This window comes from Pteropus medius, unplaced genomic scaffold (assembly GCF_902729225.1).
Source record: "Pteropus medius unplaced genomic scaffold, Ma_sr-lr_union100, whole genome shotgun sequence".
Classification (NCBI taxonomy): Eukaryota; Metazoa; Chordata; class Mammalia; order Chiroptera; family Pteropodidae; genus Pteropus; species Pteropus medius.
This window is the reverse complement of record NW_024349797.1, coordinates 5,667,721-5,689,628: the sequence shown is the minus strand read 5'-3', so window position 1 is coordinate 5,689,628 and position 21,908 is coordinate 5,667,721. Positions and strand designations below refer to the sequence as shown.

Here is a 21,908-nt window from a genome sequence, read left to right as displayed (position 1 = left end):
AAATACAGGTGTTGGCAGGGCCACACCCTCCGGAGGCTTTCGGGGAGAATCCTTCCTCGCCTCTTCATCTACCAGTGGCTGTCAGAACTCCCTGGATTCCTCAGCTTGGGACTACATTACTACAATCTGTGCCCCGATCTTCACATCACCTTCTCCTCATCTGTCAAATCTCCCATATGTGTTTCCTATAAGGACACCTGTCACTGGATTTAGAGCCTACCTGAATAATCTAGGATGATCTGTTCATCTCAAGATCCTTAATTTAGTTACATCTGCAATGACCATTTTTCTCAATAAGGCAACATTTATAGGTTCGAGAGATTAGGACATGTCATATCTTTGGGGGGTAAGGGACACCATTCAACCCACTACAAAGCCAAAGCAGAACAAACAAACAAAAACATAGCACCATACGCACTGTGAGACGCACACAATGAAATGCGAGCCGTGACCCGACGAAGGGAGAAGTGTGAGATCTGGGTAATCTAAGCCCAGAAAGTAAGGTTAATTCCACCTGGGGAAGACGAAGGGGAGACCCCCTGTGGAGAGGTGGCATCTGAACTGAGCTTTGAAGGATGGGTTTTGATAAGCAGTGCTAAGAAAAGGGAAGTCCAGTGGAAGAAACAACAGGAGCAAAGATGCAGAGGCTGAAAGGGAGTATTTGGGGGTGGAGGTGGGGGAGGGAACAGGAGAAAGAAGGATGAGGTGAAGGAGACTATATCTAGTGGGAGGCTGAAGGTGGAAGGATCTTGCCCAGGGTCCCGGGGTGGAGTAGAGAGGAAGCTGGAAATCGACCACCATAAGAGGTTGGTTCTACTCCTCTGCCCACCTGACTTGCTCTGCTAGTTCCAGTGAAGGCCAGCACACTCTTGCTTCCTATAACAACAATCTAAAAGAAGAGCTTTTCTCCCTGTCCAAACTACTCCTAAATCATAAGCCTTGCCATGGGTAATTCTGCCCCTAACGGGATGCAAAGAGTTCCTCAAAGAGGCACAGCCTAAGGATGGGAGCTGGCTGACTGCAGACAGCCAGCCAACGATACAATGCCAAGCAGCAAACACAGCAAACCTAGCCCTTTCCCTGTGCCTCAGGACACAGACGGTTGGACCCAGTTAATTGAAATATAAGCTTCAGGCAAAAGGATTTATCCAAACACCAAGAAAATAGTGGGAGGATGCTAACAGCATGCAAATAGATGAGATGGGAGCCCTTTAAGACAATCATTCAAATTGGGCAGCCCAGGTGCAGACAGCACTCACTCTAGCACACCTCCCTCTGTTCCGAACTCCTTCTTTACTTCCTCCTGGCTCTCTCCTCCGTCATCCTGAGGTACCTGGACAGGCCAGATTTGCTCTAACAAAAGTGGCCTCAGCCCCAAGGAGCCTGCAGGAGGAACATAGCTGATTTCACCTCTTTAACCCTGAAGTAGGAAAACAGCCCAAAGCTGACTCCAGCGTTCCCTGGGGAGGATCCCAGAGCTTTATCTCCAGAGTTGCAAGACCTCTAGGAACCTCTGCACAAGTGAGATAAACCCCCATGCCCAAGAGGAAACCTACTTATCTCCCAACAAAGCATCTTTGCAAATCACTTTTTTTTTTTTTTTTTTGCTTCTCAGGGAAGGGAGTACAGTATTTTTAAAAATAGCTGCAATAACTGTAATAATAACCCTCATCAGCTGATGCCCACATTCCGGCCGGTGCCTCAGGGAAGGAGGTATGGGGGCTTGCTGGGTGGGATTGTGTTGCGACTGAGGGTGACTCGTGTGCAGGGGTGGGCGGCTTCTCTGAGGGTCCTGAGAAACCATGTCTGGTTTGAGAGATACAGCCAGCCACCTCTCTTCATACAGAATAAACAAATGATTAACTATCTCATTAGCAACTATGCGGGAAGACACACAACTCATGTCCCCGCGGGAGGTGCAGCCGAGAGATTTATATTATTTAACAATAAAAGCAAAACAAACGTGGCCTTCTACCCGCTGTCTGCCTGCATGGGGCCTCTAGCACAGAGAGCAGGGCAGTGGCACCTGGCCAGGACGAGGATTCCTTCCACTCGGAAGGAGGGAGCAGGTGCTGGACTACCTTCCTGGCATTTCAGGACTGGGGTCAAGGTGGGAGCAGGGGTGAGGTGGTGTTGGAATGGAAGCAAGGAGAGAGGAAACAAGATTGCTCAGAAAGGCAACACAATTTACTCGGGAACTACGTGTGGGCATTCACTTCCTGAGAAAGAAAAGAGAACTCGAAATCAAGAGGCTCCGATTCTAGCCATGGTGCTGACCTTACCTAGATATGTGATAAGTTGGGCAAATTCTGCCTTGGTTTCTACACCTGTAAAATGAGGAGGGCTTTTTTTTTTTTTTTTTTTTAAGTACAATGATAACACTAGTTATGTGCCCACAGTCAATTAACTTCTCTTCTGAGGACATAAAATGGGTATTCCAATTACATTTACCTCTTAGGATTCAAACAGTTAAATCCTGAAGAGCACTAAACAATGCCTGGCACAGAGGACGAGGCATACAAAGTGTCGTGGCTGTGACCACGTTTATCCTTTTTCCTCACCAATGACCTCGTTTTGAACACAAAACCTAGATTTATATTTTGAAGAATTCCAGTTATGAATTCTTGCTCTTACCTCCAAGCTTTTCTCTACTTTGTCCTCCTATCCCAAAGAAAGAAATACATCATTTTTTTTTTCTAAGATATAATTCCCTTCTTCCTTTCTCTTGGGTGTTGATCCAAAAATCAACTCTTCTGTTTGCTGTCTTCAGATTCTTCTATTCCACTGGCCCCGGGTCCCCTCCTCCTGCAAACGTGTTCAAGCCTCCACTCATCATACAAACAACCTCTGTCAACCACAGCTCCCCCCACCACCCCCAAACCAGCATCCTTCCTCTTCCTTTTCCCTCTGAAGAAAGTAATCTCTGTTCCTCGAATCTACTTTACCACTCCATTCACTGTTCTAGCTTTCATCCCTCATCACTCTACTGGCAGCAAAAGACAGCAAGCAGGTCCAGCTTGTCAAGTCTATCCCAGGACCTCTCTCCAGGCTGCAGTGTGAGTTCTCGGTGGTGTGTGGCATTGCCGACAACTCCCTGCTGAAATCCTCCCTTCTCTTCTCCTGGATGCCGCTCTGCCCTTGTTCTCCTCTCTCTTCCTTGTCTACTTTCCCTCTGCCTCTTGCACTACTTCCTCATCCTGGATCTTAAATGCTGTCTCCCAGGGATGGCCTTGGTGCCCTTCTCTTCTGACATGAACCAAGTGCCAAAGGCCCTGAGTAAGGTCACCCCTAGAGATATGCTAAGGCTAATGGCTTGGGGCAATTTTATTTGGCTGACAGAGTATTTTCCAAAGGCCTGTGACAGGACAGGTGTTAGACTGGCTGCAATAAAACCGGCTTAACACCTGTTGTCTTACATCAGGCCATTTCAGACATTATGTCATCTCTCCACCTTGGTGGATATTTGAGTGGGTGAGCCTTATGACCAGGTTTGTCTGGGACCGTCGCACCCAACTACATTGGAGCAAGCACCATCTCTAATGCTTATGAGACCCCAAACTTTATTTCTGCCATATATTTCTCTTTTGAGCTCAAAAACAAATTTCCAGGCTGTGTCATGGACACCTCTACCTGGATGCCCTAAGAAGTCTCAAGTGCATGCAAATTTTCTTTCGTAATACCTTGTCCATTTTGGCAAACATCACTACCCACTCTTGTGTGCAAACAGAAACCTCAGGCTCGCTCTTCACTCCCAACTAATTTTCCTGCTCCCTGACTTCTAGTGAGCTATCAGGTCCTGTCGATTTTATCTGCAAAATATCAAAAGAATCTCTCCCTGTTCACCTTGTCTCTGTCCAGCAGACCCATCACCTCTCATCTCTTTTATCAAGTCCACCATCAACACTCTCCACCAGAAAGTTCTTTCTCAAAATAGATCTGTTTTCAAAATTACTTTATCTTCCACATGCTTTCTACATCTCAAAACCTGTCCTCTCCTTCACATGCATCCCAAGTAAAAATTTTCAGTGGTTTCTCATTGGTTAATGTGTACATGAAAATCACCTGAGGAACCTGTTAAAATGCATATTCCCAGGTCTTTACCCTCAACAATCTAAGGCAATTGTTCTCAGTGAGTGTAGGAGACTATATTTTTAACAAGCACCTTGGAGGGTTTTAATGCCAGTTCTCCATAAATCATACTTTTAGAAACTCTTAACAGAAACCACATGCCAGTTAAGAACCCAGATTTTGAAATCAGGCTACCTGAAGTTTGAATTCCAACTCTTCCACAGCGATCCGTGCCTTTCAGCATGATGCTTTACTCTCCATGCCTTGGTTTCTTCATCGAATGTATAAAGGTAATAAAAACAATAACACCTGTGTCTTGAATGCTTATCACATGCCAGGCGCCATGCTACACACTTTAAATGCAGAGACTCTTGCAATCGTCCTAACAAACATATGAAATAGATGCTACTATTTATACCATTTCCCAAACAAGGAAACCGAGGCACAGAGAGGACAGGTAACTTGCCTAGGGTCACAGGGCTAACCAGTTGCAGAGCTGGGTTTTTTAATTTTTTTTTAATTTACTTATTTTTTAACGTCTATAGCACCTGGTCTTCCTTGGTGGTCTCCCATCCAAGTACTAACCAGGCCCGACCCTGCTTAGCTTCCAAGATCAGACGAGATCGGGCACATTTAGAGTGGCATGGCCATAGACCAGAGCTAGGTTTTAAATGCAGGCAGTTTGGATCTAGAATGTGTGCTCAGAGCCATCAACCACAAGGTTGTCATGGTATATGACATAACATACAGGAAACACTTAGCATGCTGCCTTGCACACAGTAAGAGCTAAATGAATGACAGCCATTATTCCTGTGGTGGTTATTAGTATAGGTACTATTGTTACAGAATCAACTCTATACGCCCCAGTTTGAGAGGCAGCAGTCTTATGGTTAATCACGTTCTACCATGCTGCTTTGTCCAATAGGACAGTCATAAGCCACATGTGCCTATTTAAATTTAAACATAATAATCAAAATTAAATCAAATGTAAAACTCAGTTCCTCAGTCATACTAGCCACATTTTAAGGATGTGACAGCCACATGTGGTTAGTGACTACTAGGGTGGAAGTGCAGAGTTAGGACATGTCCACTGTGACAGAAAGTTTCGATGGACAGCACTGCTCTAGAAGTAGACCACTGGAATAAAATCATGACTCTGCTGGTTCTGAGGGTTCTTTGGGATGACAATTTGCCTCCCTGTGCCTCAGTTTCCTTATCTGTAAAACAAGAATAATAATAGTACCCACCTCATATGGCTGCTTTGAGGAATATGTGAGTTAATATAATGTATTTGGAATACAATTAATATACCCTGGCATACAGTAGGTAATATATAAGTGCTTGTGTTTATTCTTATGGGAGTTTAGTATCATTATTAGTATGATCATTTATACTTGGGCCACCTGGCACAACAAGCATTAACATTTAAATCTCTGTATCTTGCCTATATCTGAGATGCCCCCCTCTCTCAACTTCTACTTCCTACTCACCTGACAAACTCTTACATTTCCTCCAAAGCTTAGTCAACTCATGATTTTCTCTCAATAGCTGTCCCCAAAGCAATCTTACCTCTGGCACGATTCCTTGTTTCTCAAGCCTGCAAAGTCTGCTGTCTCTCCACTTCATGACCCTGAATTCCAATTTCTCTAGGTTCTGATTTCTGGCATGCTCCTTTGAAATTCCCCTGAAGAGCTACAATTCTCCTTGGAAATGAGAATAGGCCCCCATTTGGGGAATGAACTACTGTTATGTCAGCAGGTGGAGGCTTGCAAACCCTTTCATGATGAAATTTATCCAGAGACAGAAGCAAATGTGACGTTGTGCCTTAGGCACGTGTCCATCACAAACCCCTGGGCGCTGGTGTTTGTGACCTTCGGAAAAAGTCACACTGGCTGAAATGTCTCCATATTATTCTTTGCTCAGCAACAAATTATTCTGAGCAGAGAAAATTTTTTCCTTGAGTAATTTCTTCAACAGCTGAGCTGGGAAGGCCAGGAGTTTGGGACTTGGAGGGGAATAAAAGGTGAACACGGTTTTGTTTTCACACGACATCTGCTGTTCTAAGTGCATCCTAGAGAAATAGTGAACTTTTTCAAAAAGATGAAATTTTCCAAACTTTAGAAGAGAGGGTTTGATGTGATTGTAGGGGACTAAGCCAGAGCGATGTGAGAGACAGAGCACCATTACTTATCAATTCTGTAACTTCAGCCACCGCTCTTCCCTGAAGCCCTTCTGAGACGTAGATTCCCCACATGTGAAAGGAGGAGAAATAATGCACACTTCTCATAAGGCCCGTAGACCCTCAACCAGTGACAGCTGGTACTGTTATTTGTACTATTACTACTTTCGAAAACTTTCCAAGAAAATCACATAAAATTTTAAAGGAATCAAGAAAATGGAGACCAAATAAAAATGCATTCCTGTGATATTAAGACCGAGATTTACTGGGCCACAGGTAAGTGAACATGGGTCTCCCAAGTAACTATAACTCAGCAAGATTTCACACAAATCTATCTGCAAAGTCCACTTAATAATATGTGGGGTTCTACAAAATCCCCTATTAAGTCAAGTTTCCATGCGGACAACCAGAAACAGCTGGAGGCTGTAGCCAGACACAAGTTCCTCTCTTCCGGTTATTTCCAGACAACAAACAGGCCCAGGTCTCTTACATTCGAGTGACGCTATCAATCAACCCTATTCTCCTCCGTCCTCACCATCTGTCCTCCTCTTGGTCACAGCTGCTTTGAGGGGGCAGTGGTCTTTGCCTTTCCTTTACTTCATGTTCATTCACAGACGGCTGGTCGCGGCCTCCACTCTCTACTCCATCGACATGGCTCTCACCACGGCCACCAGCGACCGCCTTGTTATTCATCCTGGCTGTCTTCACATCTCAACCACTGAGTGGCTCGCCTGGGTCAGGGCTTCAGGGACAAACAAAATCCTAGGAATAACCCTTGTTCTTGTCTGACCCCCGTCCCTTTGAGCGTGGGCAGAATCTGTGACCCAGAAGAGATACTGCCATCATGATCATGTTATGTTAGATGATGCTTTGGGTCCAATTGTGTTTCCCCAACTCATATGTTGACGTCTTAACCCTCAGTATCTCAAAATCTGACTTTATTTGGAAATAAAGTTGTCGCAGACGGCATTAATTATGCTGAGCTCTTTTGAGTGGGCCCAAATCCATGATGACTGGTGTCTTTATGAAAAAGAGGAATTTGGACACAGGTCTGAATATAGGGACAAAACCGTGTGAACATCGTGATGGCATCTACGAGCAAAAGAGAAAGAAAGGTCCGGAAAAGAACCTTGCCTCAAAGCCCTCAGAAGGAGCTGCCCCTGCTGATACCTTGATTTTAGACAACTAGGCTTCAGAACTGTGAAACGATAAAATTTTGTTATTTAAAGCCACAACATTGCTCGAAGAAGAATTCAGATTCCAACTCTCAGATCTCTTCCTCGAGGGTCTTGTGAATTCTGGGCTCTTGGCCATGGACTGCAAGGCCCTAAGTCTGCTCCACTCCTTCCTGCCTCAGTTTCCCCAACTGGTCAGACTTACAGCACTGCTACTTGAAGTCAGGAAATGACAAGAGACTTGAAGTGGGATGTATTAGCAGTTTCGCTGAACTTCTCTTTTTAACCTGAGGCCCAACAGCTTTCCCAGGCTCCCAAACTCCCTGCTTCCCTCTGGTCTCCCTACCTGTCTTAAAGAAACGGTTTCCTTCCCCATGTGCATGTTCACCATTTTCAGCACTCCACACGACTGAGGGTTTGTTTTTTTTTTTTCACCATTGGGGTCACAGGGTCAGGGATGCTCGATACCTCTCAGAGGCACATCTTGGCAGCCAGCAATGGGACAGCAATTTGCAAAGTCCCTTCAGAAAAATGGAGACAGCACTGCAGGCACACATGGAGGAGAGAGGAGCCGACATGTCAAAACAAGAAAACCCTGATTGCAGCTTTTGAAGATGGGTCTGGCAAACTGCAAACACGCCAAGAAGCAGCCTTGTAGATGAGCTGCTAGAATTCCCATCTGGAAATTCCATAGGGTGAGTCAAATTGACTGGTGCTCTGAATATGACAACCTTACAATGTAACTTCCAAAAACAAACTCCTTTTCTTTCATATAACTTCTTCCCCAACTTCCAAACTCAGCTCTCCTCCTGGAGGTCTCACGAGTTCCTCAAACTCAACACATCCAGGATGAATGTCTCATCTCTTCCTCCCCCACGATGGCACCACCACTCTCTCTGGACACCCATGGCAGAATCCTGGCTGTAGAAAGAATATAGCCTTGGGTTCAAATCCCAGCTCTGTCCCTTAATGGCTTACTGACCATACAGACGGTGAGCTTTATCTGCAAACTGGGCATAATAATAACACAAATCTCCAAAATATATGGCAAGAAAACAATGGAAATCCACGGAAAGGAGAAACTCCATGTAATGCGTGTAGCTCAATAACTGCCTATAGAAAGCATGCAATGAGAAGGAAGATCAAATATCGCTGCTATTAATGTTATTATTTTCTAATGTATAAAATAGTCAACCAGATAATTTCTAAAGCCCATGAGGTCTACAATGAAAATTTCTCAGATGGTTCTCCCCTGCTTACCATATTAAAACAAACATACCCCTATATACATTCTTTCTCTCCCCTTTGTCTTTACTCATGCTGTTCCCTTCCCCGTATGATTTACACTTATTTCTGTCTAAATCCCATCAATTTTCCAAGGCTCAACTGAAGTGTCACATCATCACTGGAACCGTCCCCATACCTCAACCAGAAGTGATCTCACTCATCCCTAAACACCTATGGTAGCACCTTTAGGGAATATCGCACTGTTTATGGTGTAGGTTTTCAAGGGCACTCATCTTCCCTGCTGGTTAGATTTAAGCTTCTTGAGGTCAAATGCTGAATCCAATTAACCTAATTTTCCCTTAGCGCCAATCAAATTCCCTGGGTCTAGGAGGAGTCTATAAACATTATCTGAATGAATGACTAAATGAATGTAGAAAATCCTGTGTACCCTCTGGGTAATAAAGAACTACCATCCAGGAGAAGTGCACACGCTGCCTCGCTGATCTGTTCGGTGTTTTCTAAATACATCAAATCAGGACTTAAGGTGAATATGTCAGTTACCTATTTTAAAATAACAATTCATTGAGTATAAGTTCAGTAAAAATCTAAAAACCTTTTTAAAATTAGAAAAGAGGGGAGTTGAGCACAAAGGCAAGAAAGTGAAGCAGACACTAACAGCACTGAACCTACAAGTCCCAGAACTCTCCTTGGTGAACCTGAACTCTAAGCACCCAGAAGAAACAACAACAATGAATCAGCTCCCCAAAGTTGCAATCCATCTCTACAAGGTCAGTACCAAGCAAGCACAAGCTTTGGCAGTCTGGTCAAAGTTAATGGATTAGGACTTATTTATCAGTCCAGATGGGTTAGTAGAGAATTGTTTCCACCACAGTGCCCCTACTGCACACGAGCTATCCACTGCACGGGAATGAAAGTCTTGTAGCTGGCATGGCAGGGAGAGTGGCACACGGGCTGAGCTGGGGTCTCACTCACCATGAGGATCTTAAGATGAGTCTGAGATGTTGCTTTGTTTTTTGGCTATATATCTGAGGATACAAGACGAGTAAAGGAACAGTGTTCTGACAAGAGCACTAGACTAGGAGTCATGAGACTCTGAGTGCCGGCTTTGCCCCTAGATAGCTGATTTTATGAAAGTCACTTAGCTTGAGTTTTACTTTTCTCAACTGTAAAATGAAAGGTTTGGGCTAGATTGGTGGAAGCACTTGGCAATGGTGGTGCCATAGGTATACTTCTATAAATACCAATACCCAGGGCTCATCCCCAGAAATGGACCAGTTTGTGCAGGATGAGCCCCAGGCATCAGTGATTTTAGTAAAAGGCGGAAGATTTATGCAATCTGAAGAGAAACCAGAGTACTGGGCATTTGGGATTTTAAAGGTGAGCACCACTGGGCTAGAGAATCATCCCGTTTAGTTCTAAACCTCTTTGATTCTATAGGAATCTTTCTAAAAACCAAGAAGCTTCCTTCTTCATCATGTGGGATAAATCTGAGAGAAGAATCTATGTGATTAGAAGAATCACATAGATTCTTCTCTCAGATTTATCATCATGTGGGATAAAGAATCTATGTGATTAAAAGAATCACATAAATTCTTCTCTCAGATTTATCCCACATGATGAAAAATCACAAGTGATCTATGTGATTAGAAATATTAACATATTTTTCATCTCACAGTGGTCTATAAACCTGTATTCTTTACAAGAAAATATCTCCAGAAAGTTGCACCCATGCCTCTGTCCCTGGCCATCCCAACTAGACCCTACTTAAATAGGGTTGAGCCAGGAGAATGGAGCAGAAGTTGACACCAACGAATAGAAGTCTTTGTGTGTGTCTGAGCTGTTCCTAATGCCAAGGGCAGATACTAATCATACCGAGTTACTGTCTGAGGGAGAATCTACTTTCCAATTCTTTTTCCCTTTTAATTTCATGTTCAAGAGATACATTATCAAATGGAGTTTCTTTATGGTGTGAATTCATCATGTTCATTAGCAAGTTTTGGCAGCTAGAATAGGACTTGTATCTCTACTACAAAGAAGAAAACCGAGGCACTAACGGTGGCTAGCAAGATTTAATAGTAGTTATTAGGGTGGCTTTTGGTTTGGCCTTGGGCATAGAGTCAGGTCTGGGAATATAGGTTTATGAGTGGCGTTAGTATGATGGTTATTTTTGTGTGTCAACTTGACTGGGTCATATGGTATCCAGATATTTGCTCAAACATCATTCTGGGTATTTCTGTGAGGGAAATTTTGGATGAGAATAACATTTAAATCGGTAGAGTAAATAAAGCAAATGGGGTTCCCTAAATGAGTGGGCCTCATCCAATCAGTTGAAGGACTGACTAAAACGAAGAGGGTGACCCTCCCTTAAGTAAGAGAAAACACTTCCTGCCTGATGGCCTTTGAACTAGGACATCAGCTTTTCTGCCCATCTTCAGACTAACCGAAACATCGACTTTTCCTGGTTATTGAGCCTGCTGGCCTTCGGGCCAGAACAGCACCATCAGCTCTCCTGCACCTCAGGCCTTCGGACTCAGACTGGAAGTGCACTAGCCATTCTCCCAGGTCTCCAGCTTGCCAACTCGCCCAGTGATCTGGGACTTACGAGCCTCCATAATCACATGAGCCAATTCCTTATTTGTTTCTTCTCTATACATCCTATTGGTTCTGTTTCTCTGGAGAACCCTGACAAATGTAGTTGCAATAGAGCTGGGGTTACCATGCAGCATAGGGTTGAGGTTGGGTTGAAAGTTGATGAGGAAGACATCTTTTCCTAATGTTATTATTGCTGATGTGACCTTGAAAAAGAGAACAGAAACTGAGTGACAACTGAGTACAAAGTGCTATTCTTGGCTCTCTTATTTATATTACGATAATGGTAATAATTGTTCATAAACTCAACTGTGTGTCATATGCTATATTAGTTGTTTTGACTATTACCTCATTTAATTCTCTTAAAATCTCTCAAATAGATATTAGCACATATTTTTAACACGATAAGATGAGATAAATGGAGGATGTGATATTTGAACTGAATTCTTTCAGACTCCAAAGCTATTTTGAGCCAAAGCCCTGGCTGGGGTGGTGAAGACTTGGTGACAAGTAACCACGAGGAACAATCTTTCCTTAGTGGAGGGTCAGGAAATGCCCCTGACTAGCGGGTAGAGCTGGGAAGAGGAAGATGTATTATGGTTCCTTCAGGGCAGCGGTGACACCTGTGTTCTTGGCCTGGGCTATGATTTATAACTCCCTTCCCTGAGCAAAGCTGGCGGCCTGCTTTTCTTCCAGGGGTGTCCCTGTCCTCCCTTAGCCTAAGCAAAATGCAGCCTCCCCATCCTCAGTGAATCATTCCCCTCCTTCGGAGCAGCCCCTTCTGAGGTCTACCCAAAGATGCAATTTCTTTCATATTTTTTCTCCTCTTTCAGTCTACTTCCAGAGACACATAAATGCCAGATTCATTATATCACTCTCAGGTAGAAGAAACCTGTGTTAAAGGGGCTTCGATCAATTTCTTAAATAAACCCAGCAAAATACTGCACTCACTCGGAGCTTTCTGTTCCCTAATGTTGTCAGGCTGTCTTCTTCGACTGGCCCCGCCTGATTCACCAAGGAACCCAGCATCTCCCTTCTCTGGCCTTCCATGGTTTGTCTCAGAACAAGCCGTCTTAGAATTTGAACGGGTCCAAATTTTATCAGCAGATGTTTAACTCTCATGAGGGAAAAGACATGTTGCTCAATTCCTATTTCCCTGCCGGGGAGGTTGAGAAGAAAAAGAAAGTAAGAGAACTTAAATCAGGTGAATCTAGAGAAAAGAGCTGCAGCTCTCATCTCTGGGCAAGGCTTCATGGAGGCATTTCTGCCTCCCTACAAAATCCCTGGATGCGTCCTTCCCTTGTCCTTGACCCTTCTGCTTTTCCCTCTCCCCCTCAATCCTTTCCTCCCTGGTGCTTTTAAAAACAGTTTTCTCCTCCCAGGCTGACTCGCCTTCTGAAGTAGTTAGGTAGCTGTGAGGTCTTACAAAAAGCAGCAGGCTTGGGGGTTAAAAAATTGTGTTCAACTCCCAGCTGTGTCCCTAGATGGTCAGGCAAGATTTTAAGCCCTCTGGGCCTCAGTTCCATGGTCTATAACCTGTGTGTGGCAATGGCATTGTCTTTGGCGCACAAAGTTCCTACTATCGGGGTATTGCATGAAGCTGGAACTCACATGCCTCTGGAAGAAGCCAAATGGAAGCGTCTGGAACAACAGCAAAGCTGTAGGATCTTTGGGGGAACAGTGCTTGGAGCACCCTCTAAGGGCCCCCACAGCCCTTCTCCAAGTCCACTCCTGTCCCTGTCCCAATTTCCTTTCTGCTTCCTCTCCAGCCTGGCCTTTGAAGAAACATTTCACTTGAGAAAAATAAATGTGCTGTCTGGGAAATGAGATGAAGCAGACAGGCCCTTGTGCTCCCCAGGATGGTCCTCTTGGCCCTTAGACCAAGTGAACCTCGGCTCCCAGCTGCCCTTGACCTATGACTTCACTTCTTGAAACAGCACAGGAAGTGCCACTTCTGGAGCTGCCAGGAATCAGGAGCCCAGGCCACTCACGTGATATATATTTATAACTTCTTGGGCCCTGACTGCAGGCCAAATGTTACATTCACAGCTAATTTCCTATTAATTAGGTGCTGCAGATCCTCAGCTAAATGAATAACTAGCCAGACAGGAGCCCTGAAGTTCAAAAATGCCACAGACTATGGTGCAAATAGAAGCTAGACAGAGGAGGAGGTGCTGGGAGCCAAGATGGGAAATGGGGGAGGGGGAGAAAACATACCATTCTGAGGGTCCTTTCTGCAATAATGAAAGTATTGCTCGTTGACTTTATAAAGCCCTTAGTAGACTGCTTGGCTGACAACGTTTCTCATACTTGCCTCTCAGAGTAAGATGACACTGAAGGAATGTGGGTCTAGTCAAGAGGTAGAATGGGGCTCTGCAGGCCTCTGAAGTGGTCCCTGGACCTTTACATCAGCATCACCTGGTCCAATCTGAATCACTCAGGGTGGAATCTGGGCAGCTGCACATTTAACACCCCTCCCCCCGCATCCCAACAGATACTAGAGTTTGAAGAACTTTGCCCCAGAGTAACCAGGGTTTCTGGGCCATACTACAAGGTTCAAAGGGCCTCCCTCAGCAAAACTTTCCAAAGATTCCTAAAACTCTTTACCGTTTACCAAGTACCTGCCACTCACACTCTCCTCTCTTTAATCCTCACCACCTAGTACGAGGCTACTGTTTCCTACAACTGAGACTTTCAAAAAGTAAGTAGCTTGGCTAAGTCCAAGGCCGGGGAAGTGGCATAAGGAGGCTGGCTCATCCTAGGCACACAGGCTAATGGGTCTATTTGCTAAAGCTTCTTCCAGTCCCGCCAAGTGATGAGACTCTTGAGAGACTTCTGAGTCTGCCAATTAGTAGATCCAGTTCTAGGAAGCTGGAGATGATCAGAGAAGCCAGGGACACGAGACAGCGAACAACCAAGGGATCAGCTTATACATGACAGGATTCCAGAGTGCTAAGAACACAGCTTTCTAAATCTAGACTCTATTCCACTTTCTCTCTTAAAAACTTTGGGCAAAGCAGTTTATTTCTCTGTGCCTCGGTTTTCCTATTTTATAATGGTGATAATAGCAGTGAGAAACTCATCATATTGTTGGGAGGACTGGAACAGCATGGACTTTGTAGGTCCTTCATATTCTAGGCTCATCTACTGAATCAACCACAGTGATTCAATCCCCACCGATTCTAGCTGTCTCATCCTGCTTCTCCCCAAAGGTAACACCTGAATTATCAACCCAGATATGTTGTTTTTGCTCTGGGGATGTCTCAGATTACAAAGACTGATTCCTTGATAAATGCTCTTTAGGAAACTTCCTCTTGCACTATGAATGTCTTTCCATAAATAATTAAACTAAACTGGTTACTGAAAGAAATGATCAAAACCCATCATGCGAGGATGATGGGAACACTGTTCCAACAGTCTGTCCAGGCACTTCCTGAATTTCTTTGGGGCCACGAGGATGAAGGGTAAAGCACAGACCCTACTGTTGAAAAGCTTTCACACTGGAGATGTAAAGGGAAAAGGCCCAGGGTCCAAGGGAAAATACCAGACCCAAATTTATAACAGAACAGACATGAAGACTGACAAGGAAAAAAGACATCTGGGTAGACTTTTCTAGGGAGTTTCCCCGGCAGCACAGATACGATGACAACATGGTAGCAAAACAACTAGATGGTAGCAAAAATTCAGGAGTTATAATGTGAGAAAAGAAAGCTCCATCCCCTACAGCGTGGCACAGGATCCCCTCTTCCAAAGAGGGGCCTTTAGCACTGTTCAAGAGCCCCATGGATGCATTTCTCTTTGAACTTAGACTATGAATCACCTATCCTGGAGTTCACTTAGGATGCTCCCAACTCCCTATCATGAAGCTTTTGTAGTTGCTCATTCATGTATTTGTGCCCCTAGGGAGGAAATATTTCCTTAAGCAGAAACCTTCCTCTCACTGCTAGTATCCCTATTTCTCCAACAATAATACAGTAAAACCTTGTTAAAAGGCCCTAACTGGACTGCTCTAATGAAGTAGGCATTAAAGGACACTGAAGAATAAATGCAGACTTACTACTGCCTAGCACAGAAAATGACCATGTGGAGGCAGGGAGCAAGCAAGGAGTCTTAGCAAACCTATAAATGTTTGTACCAAGAGATAAGAATCAGCTGTAACTAGGCTGCTAAGCTAGCAGTTTGTCGGCTTCTAGTTTTAATTAACAAACTTTTCCTTCTGGGCCCCTTAACTCAAGACAACTCTGCTCAAACTTTCCAAACGATGTGTATTTGTGTTTGGTGCGGGGCAGAGTGGGACAACATAAAGAGTTCCTAGTAGGCTACGAGCCTGGGAGATTTGTTTACCCCCCTCTAAATGTGAGCTTCAGTCATAGATTTCAGAAGGATAAAAAAGGCCAGAGACAAAAATGAACAGTCAGCTGTGGCGTCTGAATGTATCTGTAGCCCACGTATTATTTCCCCCCGAACGGCCCAAGTCTTCCCTTCCTGTCCTCCATTTCCACAGAAATGTGATCGGGGAAGAATTTGCCTTTTGCATTTGTAGAGATCAACATTTCAGGGTAGCTATTTTGTCACATTTCAAGAGGAAAAGGCTAATTAAGCTAGACCAAACCTACCCTGTCTCCACCCCTAAAAGACAGAAATCTGCTAAAACAACACAGTTCGGAGCCACTAGCTCCACAATTATTCCACTTGGGAACAGTTCGCTTTTTAATCTCATGCTTCCAAGTTCGGGTAGGCGCCTTGTGATTTTTTTTTTTTTAAGATGACACCTTTGCAATAACTATCAGAGGCATTTTTCTGTCAACATCTTTGTTGGAGAAGATTAACTCTTGAGTTTTTAGATGTTGGACCCCACAGTTAAAATCCTGGAGCTCAAATGCCATTGGCTTTTCACAGACCTTTTCCAGTCATTGAAAATATTGATCAGTTTCCCCACCCCTAACCCTCCCTTCCTCCTGACGTCTGCAAGTCTTAATAACCCCACTTAACAGAATAAAAGAGGCAGAGCTACTTCTCAATAGTCTTAGTGCATCTAGCACTGTACTGGTCACATGACTTGTACTAGATAAATTGGTGTTGATTGATTTCTTGATTGACTGACCCACATCCAAACGGAAAGTCATAGCTCTCTGTTGTGTTGAATCGTATACTCTTTCCCAGGGTTGGGGGTGGGAGAGACAATGAATCTGCTAGAAAGCTTTCTCTCAATTAATACTACCGTCCCTAAAATATTAGGTCTATCTCCCTAACAGTTGATTCAAAACCCGTGCATTGAAGTGTTTAGAGTATACTTATTCATTTAACAACTTCTGTGAGAAACTATTATATGCCAGCAAGAGGGAATAGTCAAAATGACAAAACACACAATTCAGAGGAAGCACTACACATTCTCCCAGATAACTCCAAGAATAGATATAAAACTACAGTGATAATAAGCATTCTGAAGTGCCACAAGAGCCTTCAAAAGGGGACCTGGACGCCAGTCCAGGGAGGATTACCTGGGAAAGTCCCAACTGAGCCAAGACCTGGAGGACGAGAAGATGTCACCTCTGGGAAAAGGGAGGAGTTGGGGCAACGGCCTTGGCTGAAAGACATTCCCTTTCAGACAAACACTCTTCCATCCTCCAGTGACCCGAAGGCAAGGCCTCTTGTTTACCCCAGATCTGGAAGCTAAGGCTTACCTTCTATAAGCCAACTAACAAATGGAGCGACCAGAACCCAGCCCCAACATCCAAGCCCCATTGCAATTCTGCATGGGATTAACATGCCACAGGAAAAACATCTGGTGTTTGTTGCTGTTTTATGGTTAGAAACTGCATGACTGTAGAAAACAACTTTGCCAGAAAGGTTCAAATTATCTGATATCCAGAGAAGACCACTAAAAAATGTTTGTTTTTCCTTAGAGAATTTTTCCTAGGGGTGGATATAGATACTTTTAAAAACCAAGATCACACTTTATAGAAATATCCTGTACTTTTTTATACCTAAATATGTCTATATCTACCTAATTTATCTATTAACTATATTCATGTTATTGAATATTAAAAAACATGGTTTATAATGGCTGAAAATATTCCTAATATTCCAGATTAGTCATCATAATTTAACTATTTATGTCCTTGTTGGGCCAGTAGGATATTTTTAACTGGTAACTATTTTGCATGATGCAGTAATAATTCTGACATCTAAAATGTGATCACATTTCCTAAGGAAAATACTTAAAGATGGGATCGCTGGATCCACATGCCGCGCTCACCTTTCCACCTCCCATCATCAGCCATGCACAGTGCATCTTTGCCCATGGAGGAAAAGGATGCTCTCTCCCGATGCTTCCACTCTCCATCACCAGGATCCACTTTCAAGGACCCATTTGGAAGGTCCTGAGATAAGACCTAGGAGTGCTGTCTACAGCACTGGACCACAGTCAATGTCACCAGAAGACATGAAAATTGAAAGACTGTCCTGGGGCTTCCTAGCACTTAAATTATCAATACTCTTCTAGCCAGTGCAGGATGTTTCCATTACTGTTTTTCAGATCCACCAGGCATTCTTTAAATTGAGGTGAACCTTATGCATGATCTTGAAATTTCAGTTTTCAGGTGAGAATATTCATTTTTAATCTAGTTTCTAGCTCTTCCTTTGCCTACATATTATTCTTCCATCCTCACCCTGAAGCTGCCCATTTGTTCCCAAGTGCAACAATGACGGCAGCAGACGGTGAGCAGTGGAAGTGTTTTACCTGGAGGTAGAAATGATCACATTAGTTTCGTGGTGACCCAGATAAAGAAATGATGAAAAGGATAGATAAATTTTATTGCATCCCTCCCAATAACATCCTCTTAACTTTATTAATAATACTCTTTCAAAAGTTTGGCATTCCCATGTAAAGACATGAATCTCTAGTTGCAAACTGGTAGAAACTCTGCTTTCATATATTTTCTGTATAAATACTATGAGAATTTTACTGTTTCATAAAGCTTTTGTAATTCCCCAAAGTATGTGTAGGTTTTATAATTTCAAGCAATTTGAAAAGTCACTCATCAACCAAGCTAATCTATGAAAATATTGTTCATATACTCATCTGCTTTATCTCTCTGCTTAGATTCCAGGTCACCTTAGGGCAAATGATACCATTTCATCTTTCTTTTTTAGTCTCCTTTGCCCAGAAGCTTAAGTTGTGGTCTGCACACAACAGGTACCCTTCCTACACCCCAAATTTTTGCAGTACAAAAGGAGAGATCCACTTCCTGGGTTCAGACACCTTTCGCTTCTCTCCAAGGAGTTTATGTATTTTGACTAGAAACGTGGAAATGTGTTCTCCTTTCTCCTACCACCTCTGGAACTTACTCTGAAACTACTTATTTCTAAGGGCAGGATGGGAGCAGGGAACTCAGTGAGATTTGGCATCTCCGAATCCACCAACACGAATGAAATGATTATCCAGCCTTATTTTCCTAATGTAAGAAGGTCTCCAGAAATACAGCATGACTCAAATTTATAGGTGTGAGGACTTACTTTTCATTGAATGCTAAATATAAAAACACCTCCAAGCCCCACCCCACTAATATATCTCTGTGCACTTGCCCAGGCTTTTGCCCTTCGCAGTGAATGAAGTCACACTCACTCCAATCCATGTATGTATCATCAAAACAGGAAACTCTTTAACTAAAGGGAAACTCAGATTTAGGGTGAAAATTCTAAGTCTCCACTGCTTATGTGTTCCTGTGGCAACCTAAAGAGGTATTTTCACAAATCCATTAATTCCACAAAATCTATTGAGCATCTCCTCTGGCCCAATCAGTCGTGTGCTGGTTGGTTGAGATGCCCACATTACTAAAACAAGTTCCAGCCTTCAAGGAGCTCATAGCCTATCTAGTCGTAGAGCTAGAGGCATAAATAAGCAATGATAATACAACGTGGCAAAGTAAAACAGTGAGGGGAGTGAGATGCCCCGGACATCAGGAACACAGGCTGAGAGCATGTGTCAAAGGTTCCACGAGGGGACATTGATGGTGTATCTTCCACAACTGGGGGAGCTGGTTAGGCAAATGTCAGCATGGGGCCACTGAGGGAGCACATTCCAGGCAGAGGAAAGGATGTAGATAATGGTGCAGAGAAGCAGGGTGTGGTGTGTGTGGGTGGAGAAGAAAGATGGGGAGCAGTACAAGGCGAGGCTGGACAGGTGTGCAGGAGCCAGACCATGGAGAGCCTTGTAGGCTAAGCTAAGAAATGTGGACAGCAGCCCACAGGCGATGGTATGCTGTGATGGTTTCAAGCAAGGGGCTGGCATGGTTGTCTCTGCATCTCAGGAGGACCACTGGGGGTGCTGCTGGGCAGGATGGTTTTGAGGTGACTGGTGGTAAGACCTGTTACTAGGCTGCAGCAGGAGCCCAGGTAAGAGATAATTTGAGCCTGATTCCTGACCAGTCCTTACTTCTCTGTATAAATAAGATCCTTGCCTTTAGTCATCAAAGCACTTATCAGTCACCTAATAGAATTACTAGGCTCATACACGTTCGTATTGACCCAAATTACACTGACGAAAAGTTTCACACTTCTCAAGACCACAGGTGTCTCTGCAGTAAGCTAATCTGCAAAAGTTGCAACAGGACAGTTTCCCTACCAGCTCACTCGTCCTGCCCATGGCCAAGCGAAAGGATGTGACAGCTCCTGTCTGGATCTATGTGCCTCCTAGTGAGTGTAATTCAGCGCTGGAGCCAAAGCCGATGACATGCATTAGTTATTACTGTAAGACGGCAATTCGGTGATAAAATACAATATTGTCACTTTCAATATGTACTAAAAGTGATTTACCGAAGCTCATGGAGAACAACTTAGACGACTATCTGATTACAATACACAGGATAAATCACCCTCATTTGAGGGTTAAATTATCCTATATGACAACTCCAGATCAATTTGACTGTTAAAATCAGGGTCCCCCCTCCTCTCCTCAACTCATATTAAGTTTGTCCTAGTTTATACGGGTGAAAAATCAAAACAGTAGACAAATCCTCTCCTTTTTATTCCAAACCAATTCCCCGCCATACATTCAGGGTCCAACCAAAGCCCCGGGTCCTCTGTGAAGTCATCTCTAAAAATACTAACCCACTCCACAGGGTATCAGCCTTCGTGGTAAATCTCTGTAGCCCAAATATAGCACTCTGTCAGGACAGTAGGGTCTAGAATGAATGTTTCCATGAGAGATAGTCCTCAAATATGGCTGCTGTGATGGTTAATTTTATGTGTCAACTTGATGGGGCTGAGGGATGCCAAGATAGCTGGTAAAAAATTATTTCTAGGTGTGTTTATGAAGGTATTTTCAGAAGAGATTAGCATTTTACTCAGCAGACTGAGTAAAAAGAATCACCTTCACCAGTGTGGGTGGGTCTCATCCAATATATTGAAGGTTTGCGTACAGCAAAAAGATGGTGGAAGGAGAATTCTTCCCACTTGAGCTGAGACATTCAGCTTCTTTGCTACTTTTATGCACACTTTTTAAACAGTATGTTCATAGACAAATTGCTGACCTTCACTGATTGTTCTGGACCACAAAATGGATCCTGTGATGTCTATCTTGCAAGGAGAGGACAGTAATGAACAGTAATAAAACTAAAGCTCCTGGCACACAGTAGGCACTTAATACATTGTGTTGGTGCTGCTGTTAGGATTGATATTATTAGGCTGAATTGCTGATTCTTGGTCCACCAGGTTGAAGCTGCCTATTTCACTAGGAAGAAAACACCCCACGAATTGCCAAAACTTTTTTGGTAGCCACCTTGCCTATTTAAAATGAAATAGTAGAAAGTAAATAGAAAAGTTTTCTAGGTGATCAGACAAATGTTATCAGTTCCAGGTCCAAAGGTCAAGACAGAACTCCATGCCCACTCTGCCCTCAGAATCACATATGCAACAACTGGACGTCAACAAAAAGCATGAACTAAAAACTCACGGAGGTCACATTCTACTGTGTTACATATTTTGCTGCCTCCCCTTAGCTTGACCCTAACATTCCCAGAGAAAGCACAGATCTGAAAAGGATAAACGAGTTACCTCAGACACCGTAATAGATGCCATTAGCGCATCTCCTAGATCCCTTTACCAGGCAGGTGCACCCATCCCCCAATTGCTGCTGGTGTTGGCTGCTAACCAGATCACACCTTCATTCTTCTCTGGAGGACTGTCATTAGTCAATGGGAACCACCTCACCTGAAGATGACTGGGAGGTTATATTCAAGGTCAATGATGACCAACTGATTTAGGGGAATAAAAGCTCAATACTCTTGCCTCAATATAGGACAAACACTGCAGTACAAACCATACTTTATAGTTCCCCCATGGGATCGTGCTGGGGCTAGGCTTCAGATAGATCACATTTTTGGTTAACTTCTTCCCCTGCCCTATCCTGTCTCCCTCACTTCCTTATAGGTTTCTCCCAATAGCAATCCCTTCATCAATCACATACACAAGAATCTTCATCTCAGTCTCTACTTCCAGGAAGACTGACTCGAGATGATCATTTTGATGCCTTCAAGAAAGAGTAGAAGAAAAAAATGCCTTCCGTACTCTTAAAACATTTCTTGTCCCCATATCAAAGATTCTGGTTTAAATAATAGTGGTCAAGCAAAGCAAATGAGAGTCTTCCT

General features: G+C 43.6%; 1 protein-coding gene and 1 pseudogene across 1 annotated transcript in view; both read right to left on the bottom strand.

Annotated features, from left to right (window-relative positions):
* NRXN3 (neurexin 3) overlaps window positions 1-21,908 on the bottom strand; it is a 1,605,778-nt gene that overhangs the window by 1,193,395 nt on the left and 390,475 nt on the right. The window lies entirely within an intron of this gene.
* LOC120620022 (uncharacterized) lies at window positions 4,605-4,723 on the bottom strand (annotated as a pseudogene).